The sequence below is a fragment of the Apteryx rowi genome, unplaced genomic scaffold (genome assembly GCF_003343035.1).
Source record: "Apteryx rowi isolate R43461 unplaced genomic scaffold, aptRow1 scaffold_495, whole genome shotgun sequence".
NCBI classification, from domain to species: Eukaryota; Metazoa; Chordata; class Aves; order Apterygiformes; family Apterygidae; genus Apteryx; species Apteryx rowi.
The window spans coordinates 565,929-585,892 of NW_020450755.1; the positions used below are offsets into that span (position 1 = coordinate 565,929).

General features: G+C 36.7%; 1 protein-coding gene across 1 annotated transcript in view; it reads right to left on the reverse strand.

Annotated features, from left to right (window-relative positions):
• Positions 1-473: 473 nt before the first annotated feature.
• The window catches only part of SCAF8 (SR-related CTD associated factor 8), a 99,854-nt gene continuing 80,363 nt past the window's right edge, over positions 474-19,964 (reverse strand). Inside the window, exon 21 of the mRNA XM_026079227.1 lies at positions 474-2,002. The gene's annotated coding sequence lies outside the window, so the exon portion shown is untranslated. The remainder of the gene's footprint in view (positions 2,003-19,964) is intronic.

Sequence of the window (19,964 nt, forward strand, 5' to 3'; positions counted from 1 at the left end):
CAGGGGCAGAGGAGGAAGACAGGGCTGCCCCATCTGAGCAGGAGCCCAGTCCTGGGTTAGTTTTAATTGCTCAGGAAACCCCACAGAGGCACTGTTGCCTGACCCTTGCTCACATGTAAATGCATCGCTATGGAGTGAGCTCTCTTGGGTGCTAAGCATGCTTCCAGCCTTATTCAACTACATAAGACACAGGATAAGAGGCACACCAGATTAAGAGATTTCAAAGGTCAAGGCTGATCTAACAACATTAACTCAGGTGTTTGTAATAAGCCAGCTGTAGCTTCAGCAGGCCAAAACCCTGGGTATATACACAGCCTTTGCTCATACATGTTACATGAAGAATATTTTTATAGTTTAAAATTTTCTCATTAACAGAAGAAAATAAGAACCAGGAAAAATAATCTAATTAGCTTTTAAATTCTGATGTACATATGTTCAGCACAATATATCACACACACAGCAAATCAAAGACAGTTTAGATTCAGCTTTTCTGGAGCTTTTTCTTCCCTTCCCTTTCCAAGTTTACTAATTAATGGAGACCAGATGTCAAGTACTTTGGTAAGAACATAAATTCGAGATGTGAAGAGCCTAATCCTCTCTTGCCCCAGGGCCTTGTGTGCAAACTGGATGTAAGCATCACTCTTGATTTACTAACATTTTATAGCCCTCTGCCCTTTAACCTGGTGTAAATAATGCTACAAAGGAGATTCACTGTACAAATACTTTCTGTACAAATACTTTCCTCTCTAACATTTTTCTTTCACATCTTCTTCCAAACAGTATTCAGTAATAAGCATGATTCCAATCAAACACTTGGAGATATGACATAAAAGTAGAGAAAATGATCAGAAACAAAATTTTGAATCAGATCTTTATTATACAGGCCCAAAGCTGTGGTCACCATGCAGTTACACCATAATGGGAATGATCTTGCTGAAAGGATCTCACTAATCAAATTTAAAGAGACCACAGACTACAGCATTCCAAATAACTGGCACTTTAATTTTTGAAAGAGCAAAAATAAATAAAGGAATGGCAAGTATGTCCTTTTCACATATGGAGAGGCATATACATATTCCTTCTTTTCTATAGCTATTCAGGAGACAAAATTAGCAAATATTGCCCCAAAATGAAGATTTTTCATGTGAGGGCCCAGATAAGTTAAGCTGTTTCTTTTCCCTTGGTTATTAGACCAAACACACATTCTGGTAGGTGCATATGCCCAAAAAGAAATGCAATATACCATTTTGTATTTCATTACTATTTCCTGCTCTGTCCTCCGCCTTTCAGGACACTAACAAGAAGTAATTGGAGACATCTAGTCAAATAAAAGCCCTGGAACTTTCCTTTCTATTTTTCATGATACTTTGATAATTTAAGGGTTCATCACAAATCTAAAAAGGTTCAGGTGTCTCATAAGGAATTCATCATCTCTGGAATATAGCCACAGTGAAGAGCTGCACACAGACTGCACATATAGTGTTATGTAAAAGTGGTTATCTTTAAAAAACAAAACATTTTTTAAAATTGGTAGATCAAAACAAAACATATCTTATTTCCTAAAGGATTTTCTTGCAACCTGTTCTTCAATTATTTGCACTAGGAGATGCTACAAATGATGTTAGTTACAATATACAGTCCACTGTCATCTTCTGGTCCAGCAGAAGAACCTGTCTCTCCGATGGATGCAAAACTGTTCATCTGAGCAGATCATCCTCAACAGCACAAATATAGTCTAGAAACTCATAGAGTTTATGGTTTTAATTTATAAAATTAAACCTGCTCCAGACAGGTAATACTGGTATGTAAATTTGCCATCCCTGGGTTCTAGCAGAAACGGGGTACTGAGGTGCTCAGAGCCGTCTCAGTCTGCAGCGCTGGGATCCTTCTAGTACGTCAGCCCCAAGCCACGAGGTGATGCACACTAGCGCATTGGAGCACTTCTCACTTAACTCTGCAGAGCCCAGGACATAGTAAGCTGCCAGAACTTCCTTCATCTTGCCTGTTGACAAAAGAACAATAACTGGTCATCACTGGTTACTGGAGTGTGATTCCAATTTTTAAAAAGTCCTGTAAATCAGAGCTGAGACCAGGCAGTAGCAACTGTTTCATAAATGACAGATTTCTGAGGAGGTAAACCTCTGATGAGGTTTACAAACTCACTGTTAGCTACAGGATGCTTACGAAGGAGAGGGGCATTTTATACTGCATGGTTCCTAACATATTATCTGGGATTAATCAACATTATTTTAAAAATATTGCTAGCATGCCATTACATTCCCCAGTAGCTTAATTTTAAAATCTGAAATTAATAAAATACATAATAAAAATTAATAAAATTTTATTTTAAAATCTTCATTAAAATGTTATGTCTATAAAGAAGAATTTTTTTATAGCAGATTTGCTGGCTAAAAGTGCTGTTTTGTCTCTCATACACACTATACACAAGGTACATCATAAATAATTGAGAAGGTTAATAAGATGAATGAGTAAGAATCCAACAGACCAGGAAACAGTCTGCTTATGTAAGTTTGGTGTATGACTCTAATACATACTAGTCATGTGGATTATGTATTGATAACATCTATTCATCACTTACTTTCCCCTCACAAATGACTTAATTCAATGGGTTTCACAGAACTGAGGGTCAGAAAAGACCACTGCGTTACTCTGATTTCCTGTCAATTACATTTTATCCAGATACTCCTCTGCAAAGTCCAGGCATTTTGGTTCCCAAGAAACCAACCATCACTGCATCACTGAGAAAAGCCAAGACCAAGAATGTGCCCGCAGTATATATTTGCTACAGAATCGGTACAAAGCAAACAGCTTTATTTTGTATCCTACCATAGGAATCTGATTATGTTTACCTATTTATTTCATAGAGACCATTAGACAGTAGTAATTTTCAGTCATTACTGAAATGGGCAAAATTAGAAAAAGCATAACTGCTTATAAATCTAATGTAAATATAGAAGTCATGCAATAAATTACAGAACTCATATTAGAGTTTTTTGTTACATATTCTATGATTTCATGGAGATAACCAAAGTGCTTCTTGTTTGTATAATTATTACCCTTTCCATTTTCACATCCACAGAAATCATTAATGGAATAGCACTAGCAGGTAATTTGAGAGATCACTTCACCCATCCCTGATCTGAAGACAGGATACCTATGCCATGCCTGCTGATGTTTGTCTAATCATTTTAAACATCTGCAAGGCTGAAGGTTACATGAACTCCCTCTAAGCAACCTATTCCAGAGCTCCACTTCTCCTTGCTGCTTAATTTTTTTTCCTGATGCTTAAATTAAATCATCCTTGCTGTGATTTAAGCCTATTACTCCTTTTCCATACATACAGCATACATGTCAGTCCAATTGTCTTTAGAGAGACCTACTGCTATTCAAAGACTGCTATCAGGTCTTCCTTCTGCCTCCTCACTTCTAGACTAAACAACCCTTTAATCTTTCCCCGAAGGCCCATGTGTTTTAGATCTTTGATTGGTCTCACTGGCCCCTCCTCAATGCTCTCTAGCTTCCTACTTGAGCTGCAGTTCCTGCAAGTTGGTAAAGCTCTTCAACTGAAGCCTTATCAGTGCTGATAAGAGCAAAATAATTACATTTTATGCTTTATTACTCCCATTCATACAGCCCAGAGTAGTGCTGGCCTTGTTTGCAATACCATGACATCGCTGACATTATGTTCAGCTTGGGATCATTATGGCACCAGATCTTTTCTGCAGAAGTGCTGCTTGGCTAGCTGTTTCCCATTTGTATTCTTGTGAAGCTGATTACTTCTAACTATATGTACAGTTTTGTATGTGTCCTAATTTAACTGCTTGAAAGTTGGTATTTTCTAGGTCATTCCTCTACTTTATCAAGATCATTTTCAATTCCAAGACTTGCTTCTAACACGCTTGTTCTACTCTATGTTACGAGCTTATTAAGCATATTTTCTAACCTTTCATCCAAACTGTCAATGAGAATACTGAATAATATCAGAACAAGGAAACACACTTGCAGAACTGTACTTAATGGTATATCATTGAGAAATACTATCTGCATATGGTTTCCAAATCAGTTACACACTCATTTAATAATAACTTAATCTAGCCCAGTTTCCTGAGTTCAAATGAAGTATTTTGCCATAGAGTCTTATTTAAATAAAGCAGGAAATACCAGTAAATATCTTGTAAAATAGTTTGAAAATGAAAGTATCATGGAGAAGAAATTTCAAGTGAGAATACACAATCTTGCTAAAAAATGATTTTACATCTATATAACTACTTTTATGAAGCATTCACACTATTGGAATATTGTTGAATTTAAGCTTAAGGGAAGTTTTCCATAGCCTCCTAAAACTGAATTTTGTTCTATGGAAACCTCCACTTAGAAAACAACAAAGACATATCACTACAATACTTTTATCTGGAAATAATTCAGTTACATACTCTCACCAAACTCCAAGCTACAAAACTTCATAGTATTCTTATAATTACTGTTTACTGTTTATCTTGCATCAGTGCCTGGTTCTTGATTGTCAGGTTCCATCAGAAACGTACTGAAGTCGGACTACTAAAATCAACAGAACTAGTCATACTGATACTTTCAAAGAAAGGATTAGAGTTTACCTTAATCTTTATGGAGTTACAAGCCAGTTCCACACCTATGGGAGGCACAAATCACTCTTCTAACCTAATTTGGGTTATTTGGCCGACCTTTTCCTATCCTATGATATATTCTGTTTATACTATCTGAGCTACTCACAAAAGTGAAATAACTTGCTTCCTGAAATGGAAACAGAGCACCTGATTCCTGTACAGTAATGTACAACATTGTATTTTTACTTCAGGACAGGAAAAACTGGAGATCAGCAGAAGTTGAAATATGGAACTAGTGAACATAACCAACCTTTACTTAACCAGAAATTTCATTTGATTTGATATTTAGGGATGTGTYCCCTTAGATTTCCAGTGAAAAGAAGGAAACTGACTCTCCTTTGAAAAATACAAGATTACTGAGATGCAATAGCATAAAGAGTACATACAAATGCTTTCTACTTTCTTCAGTGGAAAAGAAGGAAAGATGAGAAGACAGGCTAATTAGCCTAAGCAGAATTTTTTTGTGATGTGTAACACGCTACCTGACTGGAGAGGCAGAGAAGGATTCTCGTAAAAACCTCTTCTCATTATGGGAAGTGAAAAGTTCTGAGGCTGAGATAAAGCAGACCTCTTCACTTTTCACAGAATAGCTCTAGGGATTTTAAATTATAAGGATTTAAGAGACTTCACTGAGAATCGCAGACATCCTGATACCAAAACCACTTTTGCCATTTTGTCAGAGTCAGGGCCAGGACTTCCTTCCTTTCCTTGGATCGAGACTTTTGGCAGCAGTGGATATGAAGGAAAGACAAACCACTCAATCAGAAATACAACTGAGAGAGAATCCAGGTAGCAACTTGTTCAGGAGCAGAAGACTTGATATTCTATTGACATGGAAAGATGTATATATCATGGTGACTTCTCTCCTAAAAGATCTCCGTAATACCCTTTGTGGTCTAGAAATGAAATCTGCCCAGTTCATCTCCTTTGCAGTCATAGAAAGATGAATTGCTAGGAGGCAAATTCAATTTTCTATGCATCAGTATCACAACGCGATCATCTCCTGGCAGAGAAAGGGGGACTGTACCAATTCACCTGTTGGCATAATACGCAGTGGTTGAACTGTCTTGTCTTTATTTGGATATGCAGATCTTGCCTATAATAGTGGAATGCGCTGCAGGTACTTTGAAGAGCCCTGAGCTCTAATATATGGATAGGATACTTCTTTGTTCCTCCAAGGCCATTACCACCTGCACAGTGAGGTCACCTGAATAAACTTCCCAACCCAAAAATATGTATCTGATGATACCACTCTGGGGAAGAGGGAGGAAAAGAAGAGGCATTTGCTTGTAAACACTGGATGGGTCCTGTCATCACAGCAGGAAGTGTCTCACAGGCCCAAGGGAACGTCTCTTGAGCATAGCCAAATTCTGGGACATGTGAGGCCAAGTTCGATACATGCCATCAGAAGTGCTGATGATTTTACACACCTTAATTTACACACTTTAATTATGAAGCCTCCTCCCCTGACGTTAGAGGGGAGTCTATCAAGGTAATATCTGGAACCTCACGCCATGTTGTATATTTTGATGTCGTACATTTTGATGTTATACTTAAACTGGCAGCAGGAAATTTAAAAATTATGATGACCTTTTATATAGGTCAATTTAATGTTTTTTGGGAAAAGTGAATAGTGATGTTCAATATCTGTATTGCTGTAATAATTCTGTACCTGTACTATATAAAAATTCTCATGATTGATGTTTTAAAACAAATTCACAGGCAAACATTAAGCAAAAGTATTATAATATATCTAAGAGTGTTGAAATCATGAAGGGAAGCTACAATTTAAGAAATTCTAGTTATAATTATTACAATGGATAATGAAATCTCCAATTTTTTAAAGAATTTATTCAGAAATATTTTTTAAAACCAACGGGAACCTGCCAGTTTGACAATCTTATGAAACAGTTTAAAATATAAGAAAATTCTACACTCAATATAAATAGTATATATACCATTCTTTAAAACAATTTAAAATTATTAGAAAGAATGCTATATAACTCATCAAAAATTCTGCTTAATTTAAAACGCTTTTCTGCATTGAATGTAGTGGTATATGTGACATCAGTTAGAAACAAACATCCAATGACGTATTACACTCTGCAATTCAGATATGCTTAGGGTACAAAATAAGAGGATAATCTAATTGCCAGTCCTTAAACATACAGCCTGGGACCCAGCAACTTTTTTGGGGGGGATTGGATGAGTTCTGCTCTGGATGGGGAACTTGCAGCAGTTTGCCTGCTGTATGACTGAAAATGTATGTACTGCACTGCATGAGCCAATGACTATAGCCATCTTTTCCCTGACCTCCTCCCCTTCTTCCTCTCCTTTCAGGTAGTCTGTGCCCGGCTTTTTTCACTTCTTACATAGCCTTCTTCAGTAAGAGATCTGTGATCCAAGCAATATCCTTAATGCAGCTGTGCAAACTCTGGCCAAACTCAGCCCTTGGCTTCGTTTATCAAATACAGTGCTGTTAACTCTGGAGAATTTCTCATGAGCTTCATGATACTATTTTTTTCTGTAAAGCCTCACCTTCTGAAGAGAACTGGTTATGTGATGTTCTGAATTTTCATCTTTTAGTTTATTGTTATATGCTTGTAGATGCAAAGCAGCAGCACAAAACATGACTTTATGCTCTGATAGACTCAGAAGAGGCTTAGAAAAACAGAAGGCAAAATAAAAGGGATTTCCAGAGTACTAATTTTAAGATTTCTCAAAATTTTAAAGTTAGTCTCATAATTTTTGAAGACATGATTTTTGAACGTTTGACATTTGCAAGACAAGAAACATACAAATCTGATGTCTGCCAGATTTGCAGGCTAAAGTAGCTATCACGGTCTGTATTGCCATGAGGAAGACAAAGATTTATGCTAGTTTTGGAGTATGTCTACACAATTACGTGACTAGCTCTTGAACACAAGCCAACTCCTGACATACTTGCTACCACACTTGCTACATTCATGCTGAACAGGGCTCATTTGGGTGATTCTAGTAAGGTTCAGTGTATGAGCTTTGTTACTGCAAAAAACACTTGAAAGGTGTTAATGAGTGGCCTTAATCTCTCCTCAGCTGGGTGGATTGCATGAGTGCTTCTGGTCCACCTCAAGGCAAAGTCATATGCACATATGCGACAGGTTGAGCAAACCTTGCATTGCTCTGGTACAGTGAGGACATGCTAACACAGTCAGGAGAGGCTGAGAGTCAACATGAGGAGCTGGCGCATCTCTGCTGTGTGATCTCTGCCTCAGGTGAGGGCAGGACCTGGCTGCGGGACTGCTCCCACCCTGCCTCAGTTCTGCTGAAGGGTTTAAACTAAGCTGTATGTCTCTGTCTTCAAGGGAATCGGAGCAGCCTACAGTCAGCTGGAACTGATTTGGCAAGCTGTTGGCTTCCCAGGTCCAGGTGAATCTGGTAATTTGTACTGAACTGCTCTTCACTCCGGCTTTTCTCCAAGATAAAGTGCCAGTGGAGGCAGGCAGCAGCCAAGTCCTCACAGCCCAACACCTCTCTCCACCTGAAAAGCACCACCAACTAGCTAAGTAGCTGCCACTGCTGGTGCTTGCTGCCTCCCAGCTGCAGTGTTTGTGCACACCTGTAGCTGGTCATACTGGGACAAAGTGGATAAAAGTCATTGAGCAGTCACTGAATATCAGCTGGAAGCACATAACAAATAGTTTGCTGGCAGCATAGAGCAGTGTCCTATACTGTCTCAAAGCAGTTAACTCTGTGAACTTTTCTGTTGAGCTACCAAGAACGTCAAAGAAGCAAGTTTAAACCGAAAGCAGCAGCACTACTCTGAAACAGGCCTGAAGCTCTCATACCTCTCCGTGCCTTTGTCAGGGCTGTACCACACTGAGGACTTGCAGAGATCCTGAGACAAACTAACAGACCTAGATTTTTCTCTTTTCTTACAGCCAAAGTCTCTTTTTGCTTTTTTATTATTGTGTTTCATCTCACTGAATGTTTAAGAACTTCTGGTTCTCAAGGACAACCTCAGGAACCTATAAATTGTCCACAGCCCTTAGCTATATGGGATAGGAGGAACACAAAGCATGGGAACACAAGATGGGAAGGTCATAGACTCCAGACACCTGCTACTGCTTTTCATAAACTGACCAAGCTCTATCCTAAATTATTTTTCTCCTGTAACTCTGTTTTAATTACTGTTCCAGAAATTCACTGCTCTGATGGCTAGAAACSTTTTTTCTAATTTGCAGCTTATGCTTATTCATGATCAGTCTATATCTCTCAGGTTTGTGTCTACAATAAGCACCTTTTCTGTTTTTCTGGTGTTTACCACTTTAAAGTATTTGGAGAGAACAAGTTCACAGTCTCTTTCCCAGGCTTCATTTAACTAGGTTAAATAAGTCAACATCTGTTAGTCTCCTCTTGCCTGTTATATTTCCTTTTCTTTCCCAATAGCTCGCCTCTGTGTCTGTTTCAGCTTGATTTAACCTTTCTTGAACATGGCTGATGAGACTTTCATCCTATATCCTACAAAGGACTTCTATACAGGCACTGATACTTCAATGTCTCCACTGGAAAGACCTTGCTTCGTATGTCCTGAGATAGCATTTACCTTTTTCACAGCAGCATTACACTCATGGTTCACAGACATCTTCAACTAACAAAGACAGTTTGCTTTTTTTCCTCGTTTTACTGTCTCCAACAAGTAATTGCAGAAATTGTGTATTATCTCTTTCACTGCCTGACTTTACATTTATACTATTACACTTCTTTCCAGTCCTTTGGTATGTCCCATGTTTTAACAATGTTCCCTTTCGAAGAAAAATACCTATCTGCAGTTACCTTCTAGACTTTTACCAACCTGCAGAATGAATATATTTGCTTTGCTTGCATGTCTCTTTGCTATCTAACACTTTTGTCTTCTCTCTTGCTTTAGCCCCTCAGTGGAGATCACCAGCTTCCTTCCCACATCCCCTTCACTGTTCCCATTCTGCATCCCCATTCCCATTCTGGAAATACCACTTCCAAAAGCTGTAGTGCGAAAATTGCCTCCCCAGAGAATTAAAAATGCATGAACAGCCATGAAAGTTGAACCTTTCAACCTACAGACTCTCTTAAAGATCTTGAAAATTGCTTGACTGATATCAGTCTACATTTACATTTAATTATTTACAAGAATAATCTTTAATTACTGCCTTAAATAACTTTATTTTAGCTACAAGTTACGATCTATCATTATTTTTGATTTGTCTGCGACCTTAGCTGTTATTGATCAGAAAGCCAATAATTTCAGTGATGATTCTAGGGCCTCGCACTAAAAATATTCTGGCACCCTTAATTCAAATTCATAAATCATGCAAACAGAATGTCTCTTAATTCCATAGTCTGCTTAGTCTTTAAATGTCTCTGTATTGATGGTTATCCTGTCCAGCACTGGATAATAAGCAGTGGATAATCTTTCTGTAGATTATTTTCTTCAGATCATTAACCCCATTTACCAGTCAGCTATCTTTCTTTGCAAATTCTAGAAAAAAAAAATTGATTGAATCTWTATTGGTGCTACCACACATCCTTTTCAGTTATGCTAATAAAATACCACAATATTTAAAATTGCCTCCACTAACCATTGTCAAATGACAGTGTCCTGGGATTTATGCAAGGTTTTTGCACCTGTTGAAGACTATGTCTGCTATTATTCCAGCCATGGTCTCTGACTGACTATTAAATCTACACTGTAGGTTTAACTGGACTAACCATTCAATATAATTTCTTTCAATATTTATTCATGTGAGATTTTAGGCATTTTAAAATGCCTAAATCTAAGTATTTAGAAAAAGGATAATCTTTAATGTACTTCTTAATAAACAGTGACTAAAATAGTTCTGTATTATTAATGAAGATAACTAGAGAAATACTGAAGAAAGCAGTCATCTACATATTACTGCAGGACCAAAAGAAATTTAAGTGGAGAAGACAAGCAAATTTGTTTTACCAGCTACTGAATTCACTTTTCTAAAGTACAGACCAAGCCACTCTTAATGTCAACAATGAAAAATCTCCATTATCACCATTTTCTCCATCAGTCTAACAAACAAAGATTTGGATCTAGTTTTTAATAATGGTAGTTTTCTGGTATTTGTTTGATATCATTGCTTTGAAAATGATGCCTCTTCAGAAACCTTGTGAAGTTTCAAAGTTGAAGGGCATTCAGTACTAGGCTCTTAAAAACCTTTTACTTTTCAAAACATACTGTTGCCAATAGACACTTTWTTTTTTTCAGGAACAGTAGCAAAAATCAAAGTCAAATTTAACTTTAATCATGCAAAGATTATCATTTTTCTAAAAAAGACTACAGCTATAGCTAGCGTCTTTGTTCCATAGCTCCAACAAAGACCACCCCATCTAAAGTAAGTTATTCATCGTCTCTCAACAGCGCAGGAACGCAGTCTGCCTACCGATGCCAAGAATCCCAGAGAGCAACATCACCAAATTCACATCATTCCTGTTCTCCAAAGCATTTAAAACAGAAATATTCTTGTGAATTGCTTTGATCTTTTCTAACTGTAACTACTACGAGAACTTCTGAAGAGATTTGACATTATGCAAAGAATAAAGATACATTAATAAGTTGTGTGAGCCAGAGGAAGATAAAGAAACTTCAGAGTTTCTAATCAGATTAATCTATCAAAAATATTCAATTCAAAAATAATCTGAAGACTCTTTTTTTTACCCTGAAGAAATATTATGTTTCTACTTTTGAACAAAAATTCAGCACAAAGGCAAATTCCTGTACTCTAAGCAAAGATTTTAGTAAATAAAACAAGGCATTGCAGTAGAAAGTGTTAAAAGATGTATTAAAAAGAACAATCTATCTAAACTCCAAAATAGCATTTTTTAAAAAAAATCAGAAGTAAAAAAAGGTGATTAACTTGTACAACTATCGAGTTGTGCTCTTTGGCCCATATCACTAATAAAAAAATTTTGCTATCAGTATTTCATTAACAATTTTGCTATTATAAAATTAACCAGACTATATCTTATTCTCTTACTGTTGCATATGCTTCAGCAGTGATATAAACAGTTGGAAAAATATATTTACTGCAGAGAAGATCTAACCAGAATACATATAATATAATGGTGATAACAGAGTGAGAAGGTTTAATAAATCCAAACTAAACTTTATCACTGTAGCTACTTTAATTATTGAATTACTACACCCCCCATATATATATATATATATATAGTATGTATGTATGTATGTATATAAATACATATATGGACACAAGATTAGTGAGATATAACATTTACCTAAATTATACACTTATTAAAACACCTAAATCTAGGTATTTAGAAAAACAATAATCTTGAACAGCTTCAGTCTAGGAAAATTCAGCCTGGTGCCTTTAAATACAATTTCTTTGGCGTTTCCTAAGAATGTAGAGGACTTTCCAAAAATGTCATTTGTAAACTTTTTTTTGCAACTGCAGTGCTGCCAAATATTTTTACCACTGAAGAAATGCTATTTCAGCTGCATTTGAGTGGAGTAATAGTGGTAGCTAATGGCTTATTCAGTTAATCATAGTTATTCACCCCCTAGAAATGCCTCAGAATATAATAAATGTTTTGTTTTCCTTGTGGACTCTTAAATTACAGGGATTGATATATAACCTATCAGTCTGACTACAAACTGAATCCAAAACCACTCCCCTAAAATAATTCTAATATTTGGAGCCTCAGAAGAGAGAAAAATGATGTTGTTTCCCACAGAGCTACTGAAACAGCACTGATAGCAGGGTAAAAAAAGGCTAAAAAGACAGTTCTGGTTTAACTGAAATGTGGCTGTTTGACCTCTATTTACAGAGGTCTGAAATAACCATTACAGACCATTTTAGAAAAAGAAAAACAGAAATATGCTCAAGTAGCAGAACCACATACATCCTTTCCTAAGGAAAAAAAAGGCTATGGATGTAGGGTTGCAGTTTGGCCCATAAAAAAAGACAGATCAATTATAACATTGTTTATTAATCTAAGCCCAATAGTCACATTGACTGTTCAATAAAGGAATGATGTATCTTGTTCATCTCTTCTCATACCATATATGTTTTAGAAGTACCAGTCAGACTTAGCTCTGTTTTGTTCTCAGCTCTGAGAAGATCGTATAACACCGTGCGTTTACTATCTATCACAACAGTAAGGTCTTAGCTGGTTACATCTAATCACTTTGTGAGGCAAAGTTATACTGTGAGGCACATCACTCACTGCAGTATCTTAAAGAAACGTCTTCCAAAGTCATTTTAAAAAGATGCAGCTCAAGCTTTAAATAATGTCAAGCATCAGGATCAGAGCAGGCTGTGTTGTTTAACTGCAATTGCTTTGCAGAAGGGATTAGATCACTAGTTCATTAAAAAAATCCTACTGGCTACTTCAAGGAGCATCACTGGTGACAACCTCAAAGACAGTCTTCTGTTGGCCTCCTGGATAGAGGAATTCTGCCATGAAAGCAGACAAAAACTCAAAAGGCTGTCAAAATCAGCAAAGGGACAAAGTTTGGTATTAAATGTCTTTTATTTCTACGAAGAAAAAGATACTCAGGTATTTTTCTGAGTAAGTAACCTGGGAGGCCATAAAGTGTCAAAAGACATAAGTAGATGTTGGTATTTTAGTTTTGACTTTAATTTCAAGGAAGAATTGGTTGAGAATTTAGTGATTAAAAGAAAGTTGAATGGAAGTGATTATAAAATGAAAGATCTCATGATTCAAAGGAAAGGAAATGATAAGAGTAGTAGAAAAATGCCAGTGAATTTAAAAAATGCAGACTGCAGCAAACTCCAGGGACTAATCCATGAAGCCCCCAAGCAAAGAAAATGCAAGGGGAGAAGAGTTCAGATGAGCCCCCTGCTTCTAAGAGGGGCCGAGTTAAAGGCACGATAGCAAATTAACCCAATGAAGAGTAAGTAAGCAGTATAGTATAACAAGAGCTATTTAATTACCTTAAAATCCAAAAGCAATAATTTAAGAAGCATCAATAAGGACCTGTTGCTTATAATGTTGGGAGAAGAGCAAACAATCTAACAATCTAACACAGGGACAAGAAAATGAAATACAACAGGAAAAGACCCTACAAATGTGTTAGAAAACAAAATGCAGCATAGAATAGCCTTGCTAGTTTGAAATAAGATGTGCATCAGAGAATATTGCTGCAATAACCTGAAGCTCTGCACAGGCTAATCTACAATCTTACTATTGCCTATTGTGGCTGAAATGTCAGTGAGTTTGAGTCTATGTACACTGGCATAGCCGAAAAGCACAGGAAAGTTTTATCTACGTTGTACAACATAACCAGTACCCACCAGAGAGGTGGGCACAACAACAAAAAAAAGAGCTTGTGATATTCAATCATTCCTTTTCATCAGGGTTCTCAAAAAAAGTTAGTTGTAATTCTGATGCCTAATATATCTGAGGATCTGATACTTCAGTAGAGGGATTTATAAAATCTGGTGTGATATAAAACCAGGTGAGGTTGCAAGCAGTTTACAAGATCAGATTAGAATTCACTATGATGACAGTAATTTGGATAAATGTTTTGAAATCAGCATTAAATCCATAAAGACAAGTGAAAATTACCATCAAAAGACAATTCAAGTGCACAAATGTGAAAAGGAGACTTGCTAGGCAACAGTACTGCAAAAAGGATCTGCAGGGGACTTCTAGTGGTCTATAAACAAAGTATAAATTAGGATGATATGTAGTTGCAGAAAAAGGCAGTCTGATTTATTTTCATGACAATACTATATGCTAATCAAGTAATTATTCTTCCCCAATCAGCACTGGCAAGGCCCTGACTGTATTACTGTGTCCTTTTCTGTCTACCAAACTTTCAGAGGAAGTAGACAGTTGGAGGGAATCCAGATGAAAGCTACAAAAAATGATAACAGATGTAGAAGGAGGGAAGGTTGAAAGAATTAGATTGTTTAGTCTAGAAAAAGAGAAGACTAAGAGAAGACATGATAACATACTTGAAATACGTAAGAATTTGTTATGGAAAGAGGATGGTGACTAATTGTTCTCAATGTCCATCATGAACACGACAAGTAACTCACACAATATTCAGATATGGAGATTTAAGTCAAACATTAGGAAAAACTTTCTAACATAAGGACTGTCAGCCTTGCAACTGGTTATCAGTAGTGGTTGTTCGTAATACCATCACAGGAAGTTACAGGAGCAGTTTAGACAGACATCTGCTAAGATTAGCATGGGTATGTTTGATCCTACCTGCAAGCAGATGAGCAGCCTCGGTAACTGCTTGAGACCCCTTCTAGCCATACATTTTAGTGCTTAGCCACAGAAACAAAACACACTTTTGATTAAAGAGACTAAATAGAACAATGTGCACTACTGTAATTTATCTTGAAATAATTGCCAGGAAGGACTGAGCCTACAGGACAAGGGATGGATCTCCCAAATCAGTTTAGCTAATTAATTCAATTGGGTGGAAGTAGCAGAGAGCACACATTTAGTCGCTGCTGTATGCTGTTTTAATTGTCTTATATACTCATATCCAGCCGTACCTTTATTCGTTTCATCTTTGCTGACAAAAGCCTTTTTCGTTGGTTCATAGGGACCGACAYAGAGTAATTAGGTATATAACACTTGTGAATGAGCTGAACAGACTTTAAAAGGAATAGGCAGGACAGAGGCTGCAGTAATGCCAGGCAGGGACCAGGCTTGTTATTAAGACAGCAGCCCAGTGAAAGCAAATGGTACATGGAAGAGTGAGGGTGACAAGCCAAGAGACCGAGGAATGGAGCCTCCCGTGAAGGGGAGCGCAGCAGGTGGCTACAGGCGGTAAATCAGAAAGCATACTGATGAGCTGCCTTGCCCAAACCAGGGGCAGGGGGAGAAGTCAGCCCTGCTAGCAAGGTTTGTGATCTTGTAGCATGAAGCAGGCAAATGGAGTGTGGTTATGAATATTAGCTCTGACCAATAGCATCAGAAACCCAAATATGATAGGGAATGGGGAGGATAGCCTTCATCAAAGGAAAGCAGGGGACTAGGCCTTCAAGTTTTGTCTCCCTTAAAAGAGTCTTAGGAGTAAAGATCAGGCAAAGAAGGACTCTTATCTGATCCCCCCACGGGAGTTTGTCTCCTGTAACTGGCTGTACGTTAGGCTGTTCTGTTGCCAGGAATTCACTGTCGATTGCTGGAAAGCAGGTGTCTTTGTTGCACTCAATTTCCTGGCGTGCCAAGAAAGCCATCTGCTCTCTCATAGCATATTCAGGAAGTTCTGATTCCCATCAATGGGTCAAGCTTAGCAGGCACTTACTCAGAGTGGCTTTGCCCTGTACGCTGGTGGATTTCACCCTAGATCTCTTTTACTACTGATTTTTTGGATAAAAAGTGTAGAATTCAACAGAAGTTAATACAGACTTTTCAAAACGAATCTATGTGGAAGCTGGCTAACAGTAGTCATTGAGTTGGACAGGTAGAGGCTGCCAGGCTAGAAGCTGCTGTTAGGGTGTGCGTTCTCAGTGTGTTTCTGCAATCCTGGCAAGTTTCTTTGCAGGTTCTTCCCACATTAAAGTTAAATTTATTGCATCTGACTACAGTATATCTACCATAAAAGCACCTTGCCTTGATCTGAAGCCTTCAAAGTGGACTAAATCCATTTTCCAACCTATTGTGTATGCAATCAAAGTGCAGTGTAATGCTTCCAAGATACCTTGTCAGTGTTATAGCTTTAAACAAAATTATATATAAAAAACAAAGTACTTGCTCTTTAAAAAAGGAAAATAGAAAACAATGAAGACATAACCAGATGTCCTCCATTAGGTTTGATCACTTGAACACAGAGATTTGAAGATCTGCAAAGACAGGATAACATACTGTGCAAGTTGAAACTCTCTCCTTGCACAACAATACAAACTACAGTTCTCGCCCTCAGAAAAGCAAATTCATGAATAAATGGGATTAAACTGATGCTGTCAATTATTCATTCATTCTTCCTATTTTTCTGTCAAACCTAACTGCTTGCTGAAAAAACTTCCTCAGGTTATAATACAAAATAAGTCCATACTTAATTTTTGATGAGTACCTGATTTTCCTGGTATGACTTCAAAATCAGTGTAATTACATTAGTGGGGTTTTTTTGTTTTTGTTTTTTGTTKTTTTTTGTTTTTTTTTTTAACAAATGTAGACAACGAAGGAGGCTGTACAGCTTACAAAAAATCAGATTTGTATGTTTTAGCGGTCCTTGCAGGAAAAAAATATAAAAGAAATAATACTATACTGATACAGAAATGTTTGTAATGCAGAAACAGCCAACAAAGGAATACTCTCATAAAGAATTATTTCCTTCTCTGATTCCTTAGGTCACTAGAGACTGTAACTACAAGGCTGACGATGACCTATGAAGAAGGATAATTTTGAAGATGAACTGCCTATAAAATCACGCAGCTAAATCAGACATTATCAATTTCCTGAAAACATTGACTTTTCATCATGTAAGACTGCCCTATTTAAGATTTGCTGTAGTCTTTCTACTGAATGCTGGCATCAGCTAAATGCTATGAATATAGTGCAAATATTCCTGTTTCTCCTACACAAGATTTCCTCTTTAGACTGCTGCAAGTTGAACAACTATTAGAGACATTTTTGGCAGCATAAATGTGGAAGAAACCATGCTAACTACAGATTGAGGGTGCAGAAAAGAAATATGAGCTACCAAGGACAGGAAATTTGCCCATAACCTCCCAAATTACATGAAAGTATCCTCACTTTTCTTGAACAGTTCAGTGAAAATCTCCATGAAAGTCTATAGGATGCTACATGAGGAAATATCACAGTACTTCTTATTACAAGTCATGACAGTAGGGCCCAAGTTTGTTTCTAGCACTGCTGTGCTGAAAGCTAATAAACACATAGCAACAGAAAGTTCCTCAGCTAAAATATCATTTTAAACAAATAAGAGAAAGAATGGGGAGAAAGGAAGTACTACCGTTATCCCTTTTTCATGAAGGGTAAACCAAGACACTGAGACATTAAGCAATTTGTTCAATATCATACTGAAAGTCTATGGCAAGCCACCCAAGATCCAGTCTAGTGTCTTAACATTACATCATTCACTGCATCTCCCATTACATTGTAATTCATGTAATGGATAATATTTCTAAGAATTAGCAATACTTATAAGACAAGGGTGTCTACACAGATAGAAATGCCTGATTGACCTGACTTTTCTGAAATTGTAGTTTCGATATATTTAAATGACAGCACCAGACTCCTTCAAACAAGAAATAAAATGAGGGGTGCTTCTCATCTGAAATGGGAAGTGCATAGCATAGAAGCAGAGGCATATTAGTAAAAACACTCAGGTGTTTGGAACAATAAGAAGGAAAAAAACAAAAATGCAATGATGAGTCAAGGTTAATGAAAGTTAATATTATACTCTCCTCTGACCTCTGCAAAACAAGGACAAGGAAGAGGGAATTTACAGAATTTCAGCAGGCCTAATGCTCTAATCATTGCCATGAAATTTCATATTTTGTGACCTTCCTATTTCATTTTAAAAATAGTAGGACAGCTTGAAAGATAAAATAGCACATTTGTGTAACTGGCCACAATTTAAAAAATCCACAATCTTCTTCAGCATTGTTCTTTAAGTATTTCAAGTCAAAATGTTTGAACACATAGTTAAGTATGGGTTCAAATGCCTTGGGAAATAAGATGACGACATATGCAAGAACTGGGAAGTTCTAGATTAAAGTGAAGCCTAAATATGAGAGACATGTTTTGTGGGAAGAAAAAGGAAAAATCAACATGAAAGATTATATAAGTGCACATTTATAAGCACACACAGAGTAAGCAGAAAATTTAATTCTCAATAGCTGATTTCAGGGGAACTACCAAACAGTTAGGGTCAAAATCTGCTTTCGCTTCCAAGGGGCAATTCCACTGGGATTTACATACACATACTGGGGAATTTGTGTCTTTAAAAACTTGTGTTTTTATACTCTGCTCTTTATCAAACTCAGGATGAAGAGATATATCAAAGGAAGGGAACAATGAACTTCCATATCCCCAGACACAGAAATCTATTACTTTATCATTAGTATAGAATGCCTGAATTGCTGCATCTTGGAATTGATTACTTTTAATAGTTACACACTTACAAGCTAAATAAACCTGATAAAGGTAGAGGCATTTGTTTCCTATGCTGAAACAAAGACTCCTCAATAACGAAGAATAAAATGGCATTTTCATATCCCGCAAAGCAAAAATAATCTATTATGGCACAGGAGTCCTTTTTAAATGTGATGACACACTGATTTGTGGAAGCAACTAAACACATCTTTATTTTGTATAGCAACTTTCATACAAATCATATCTTAGTTTGAGTCTTCTTTTTTTTTTAAACAGTTCAGTAATTCAATAATACAGTTTCAAAGTTCATATAGAAAAAGCAGATGAAGAGACAAATTAAGATGCGCAGATATATACATCTATATCCTAATATTCTAATAGGGATTTAAAAGTGCTATAAGTTTTTTTCTGTTTAAAAGAGACATGCTAAATATCATACTGGACTAAAAGCAGTCAGATATCAGAAAAACCATCAGCTTGAGAGAATAATTAAAGCTTCAGGGAGCCTGGTGACAGGATATTTACTCAAACAATACCCAGGCTTATGAATATTCATTTGTAGTATTAAAGTATGGTTTAATACACATATATTAAATAAAACATCACTGAAATGTGTCTCGGTTAAATATCTTACAATCTGGAAAATGTCGTTGCTTTATGAAAACCTAATTAAAAACGAAGGAGAGTATCATCTCACAGTTCTAATGAAAAATCTGCCTTCTGCTTCTGTCATAAATAAAAAAAGCCCTAGGTGATGTGCCTCTGGAAGGAGATAGGACAAAGGAGAATCTCAAAGAATGGTGTGTGAAAGATCATGGACAGAACAGTGCAGAGGATGGAACTCCATTTTTGTTAAAGATTTTGAAATTCTCCAAAGGTAGGTCCATGAAATAAGAGTTCATGGGTATATAATATTTCCTAACTTTCTTTTAATATGAAAATTAGTGAAATCAACCCAATTTCATGAAATGTTTATTTGAATAGAAATGCACATTCTAGCATAGAAAAAAATGGTTTCATAAAAAAAAAAATCATTTCACAACCTCATCTGTGTTGAATCACAATGTCAGGGAAACAGAAACTTGAACTGAACAGAAGGACAAACCTATGGTGTAATTTAACATTACTAGACTTTAAAATCTGTCACTAAGTTTTATAGACTATGCTAGCAAAGATTTTTGCTAG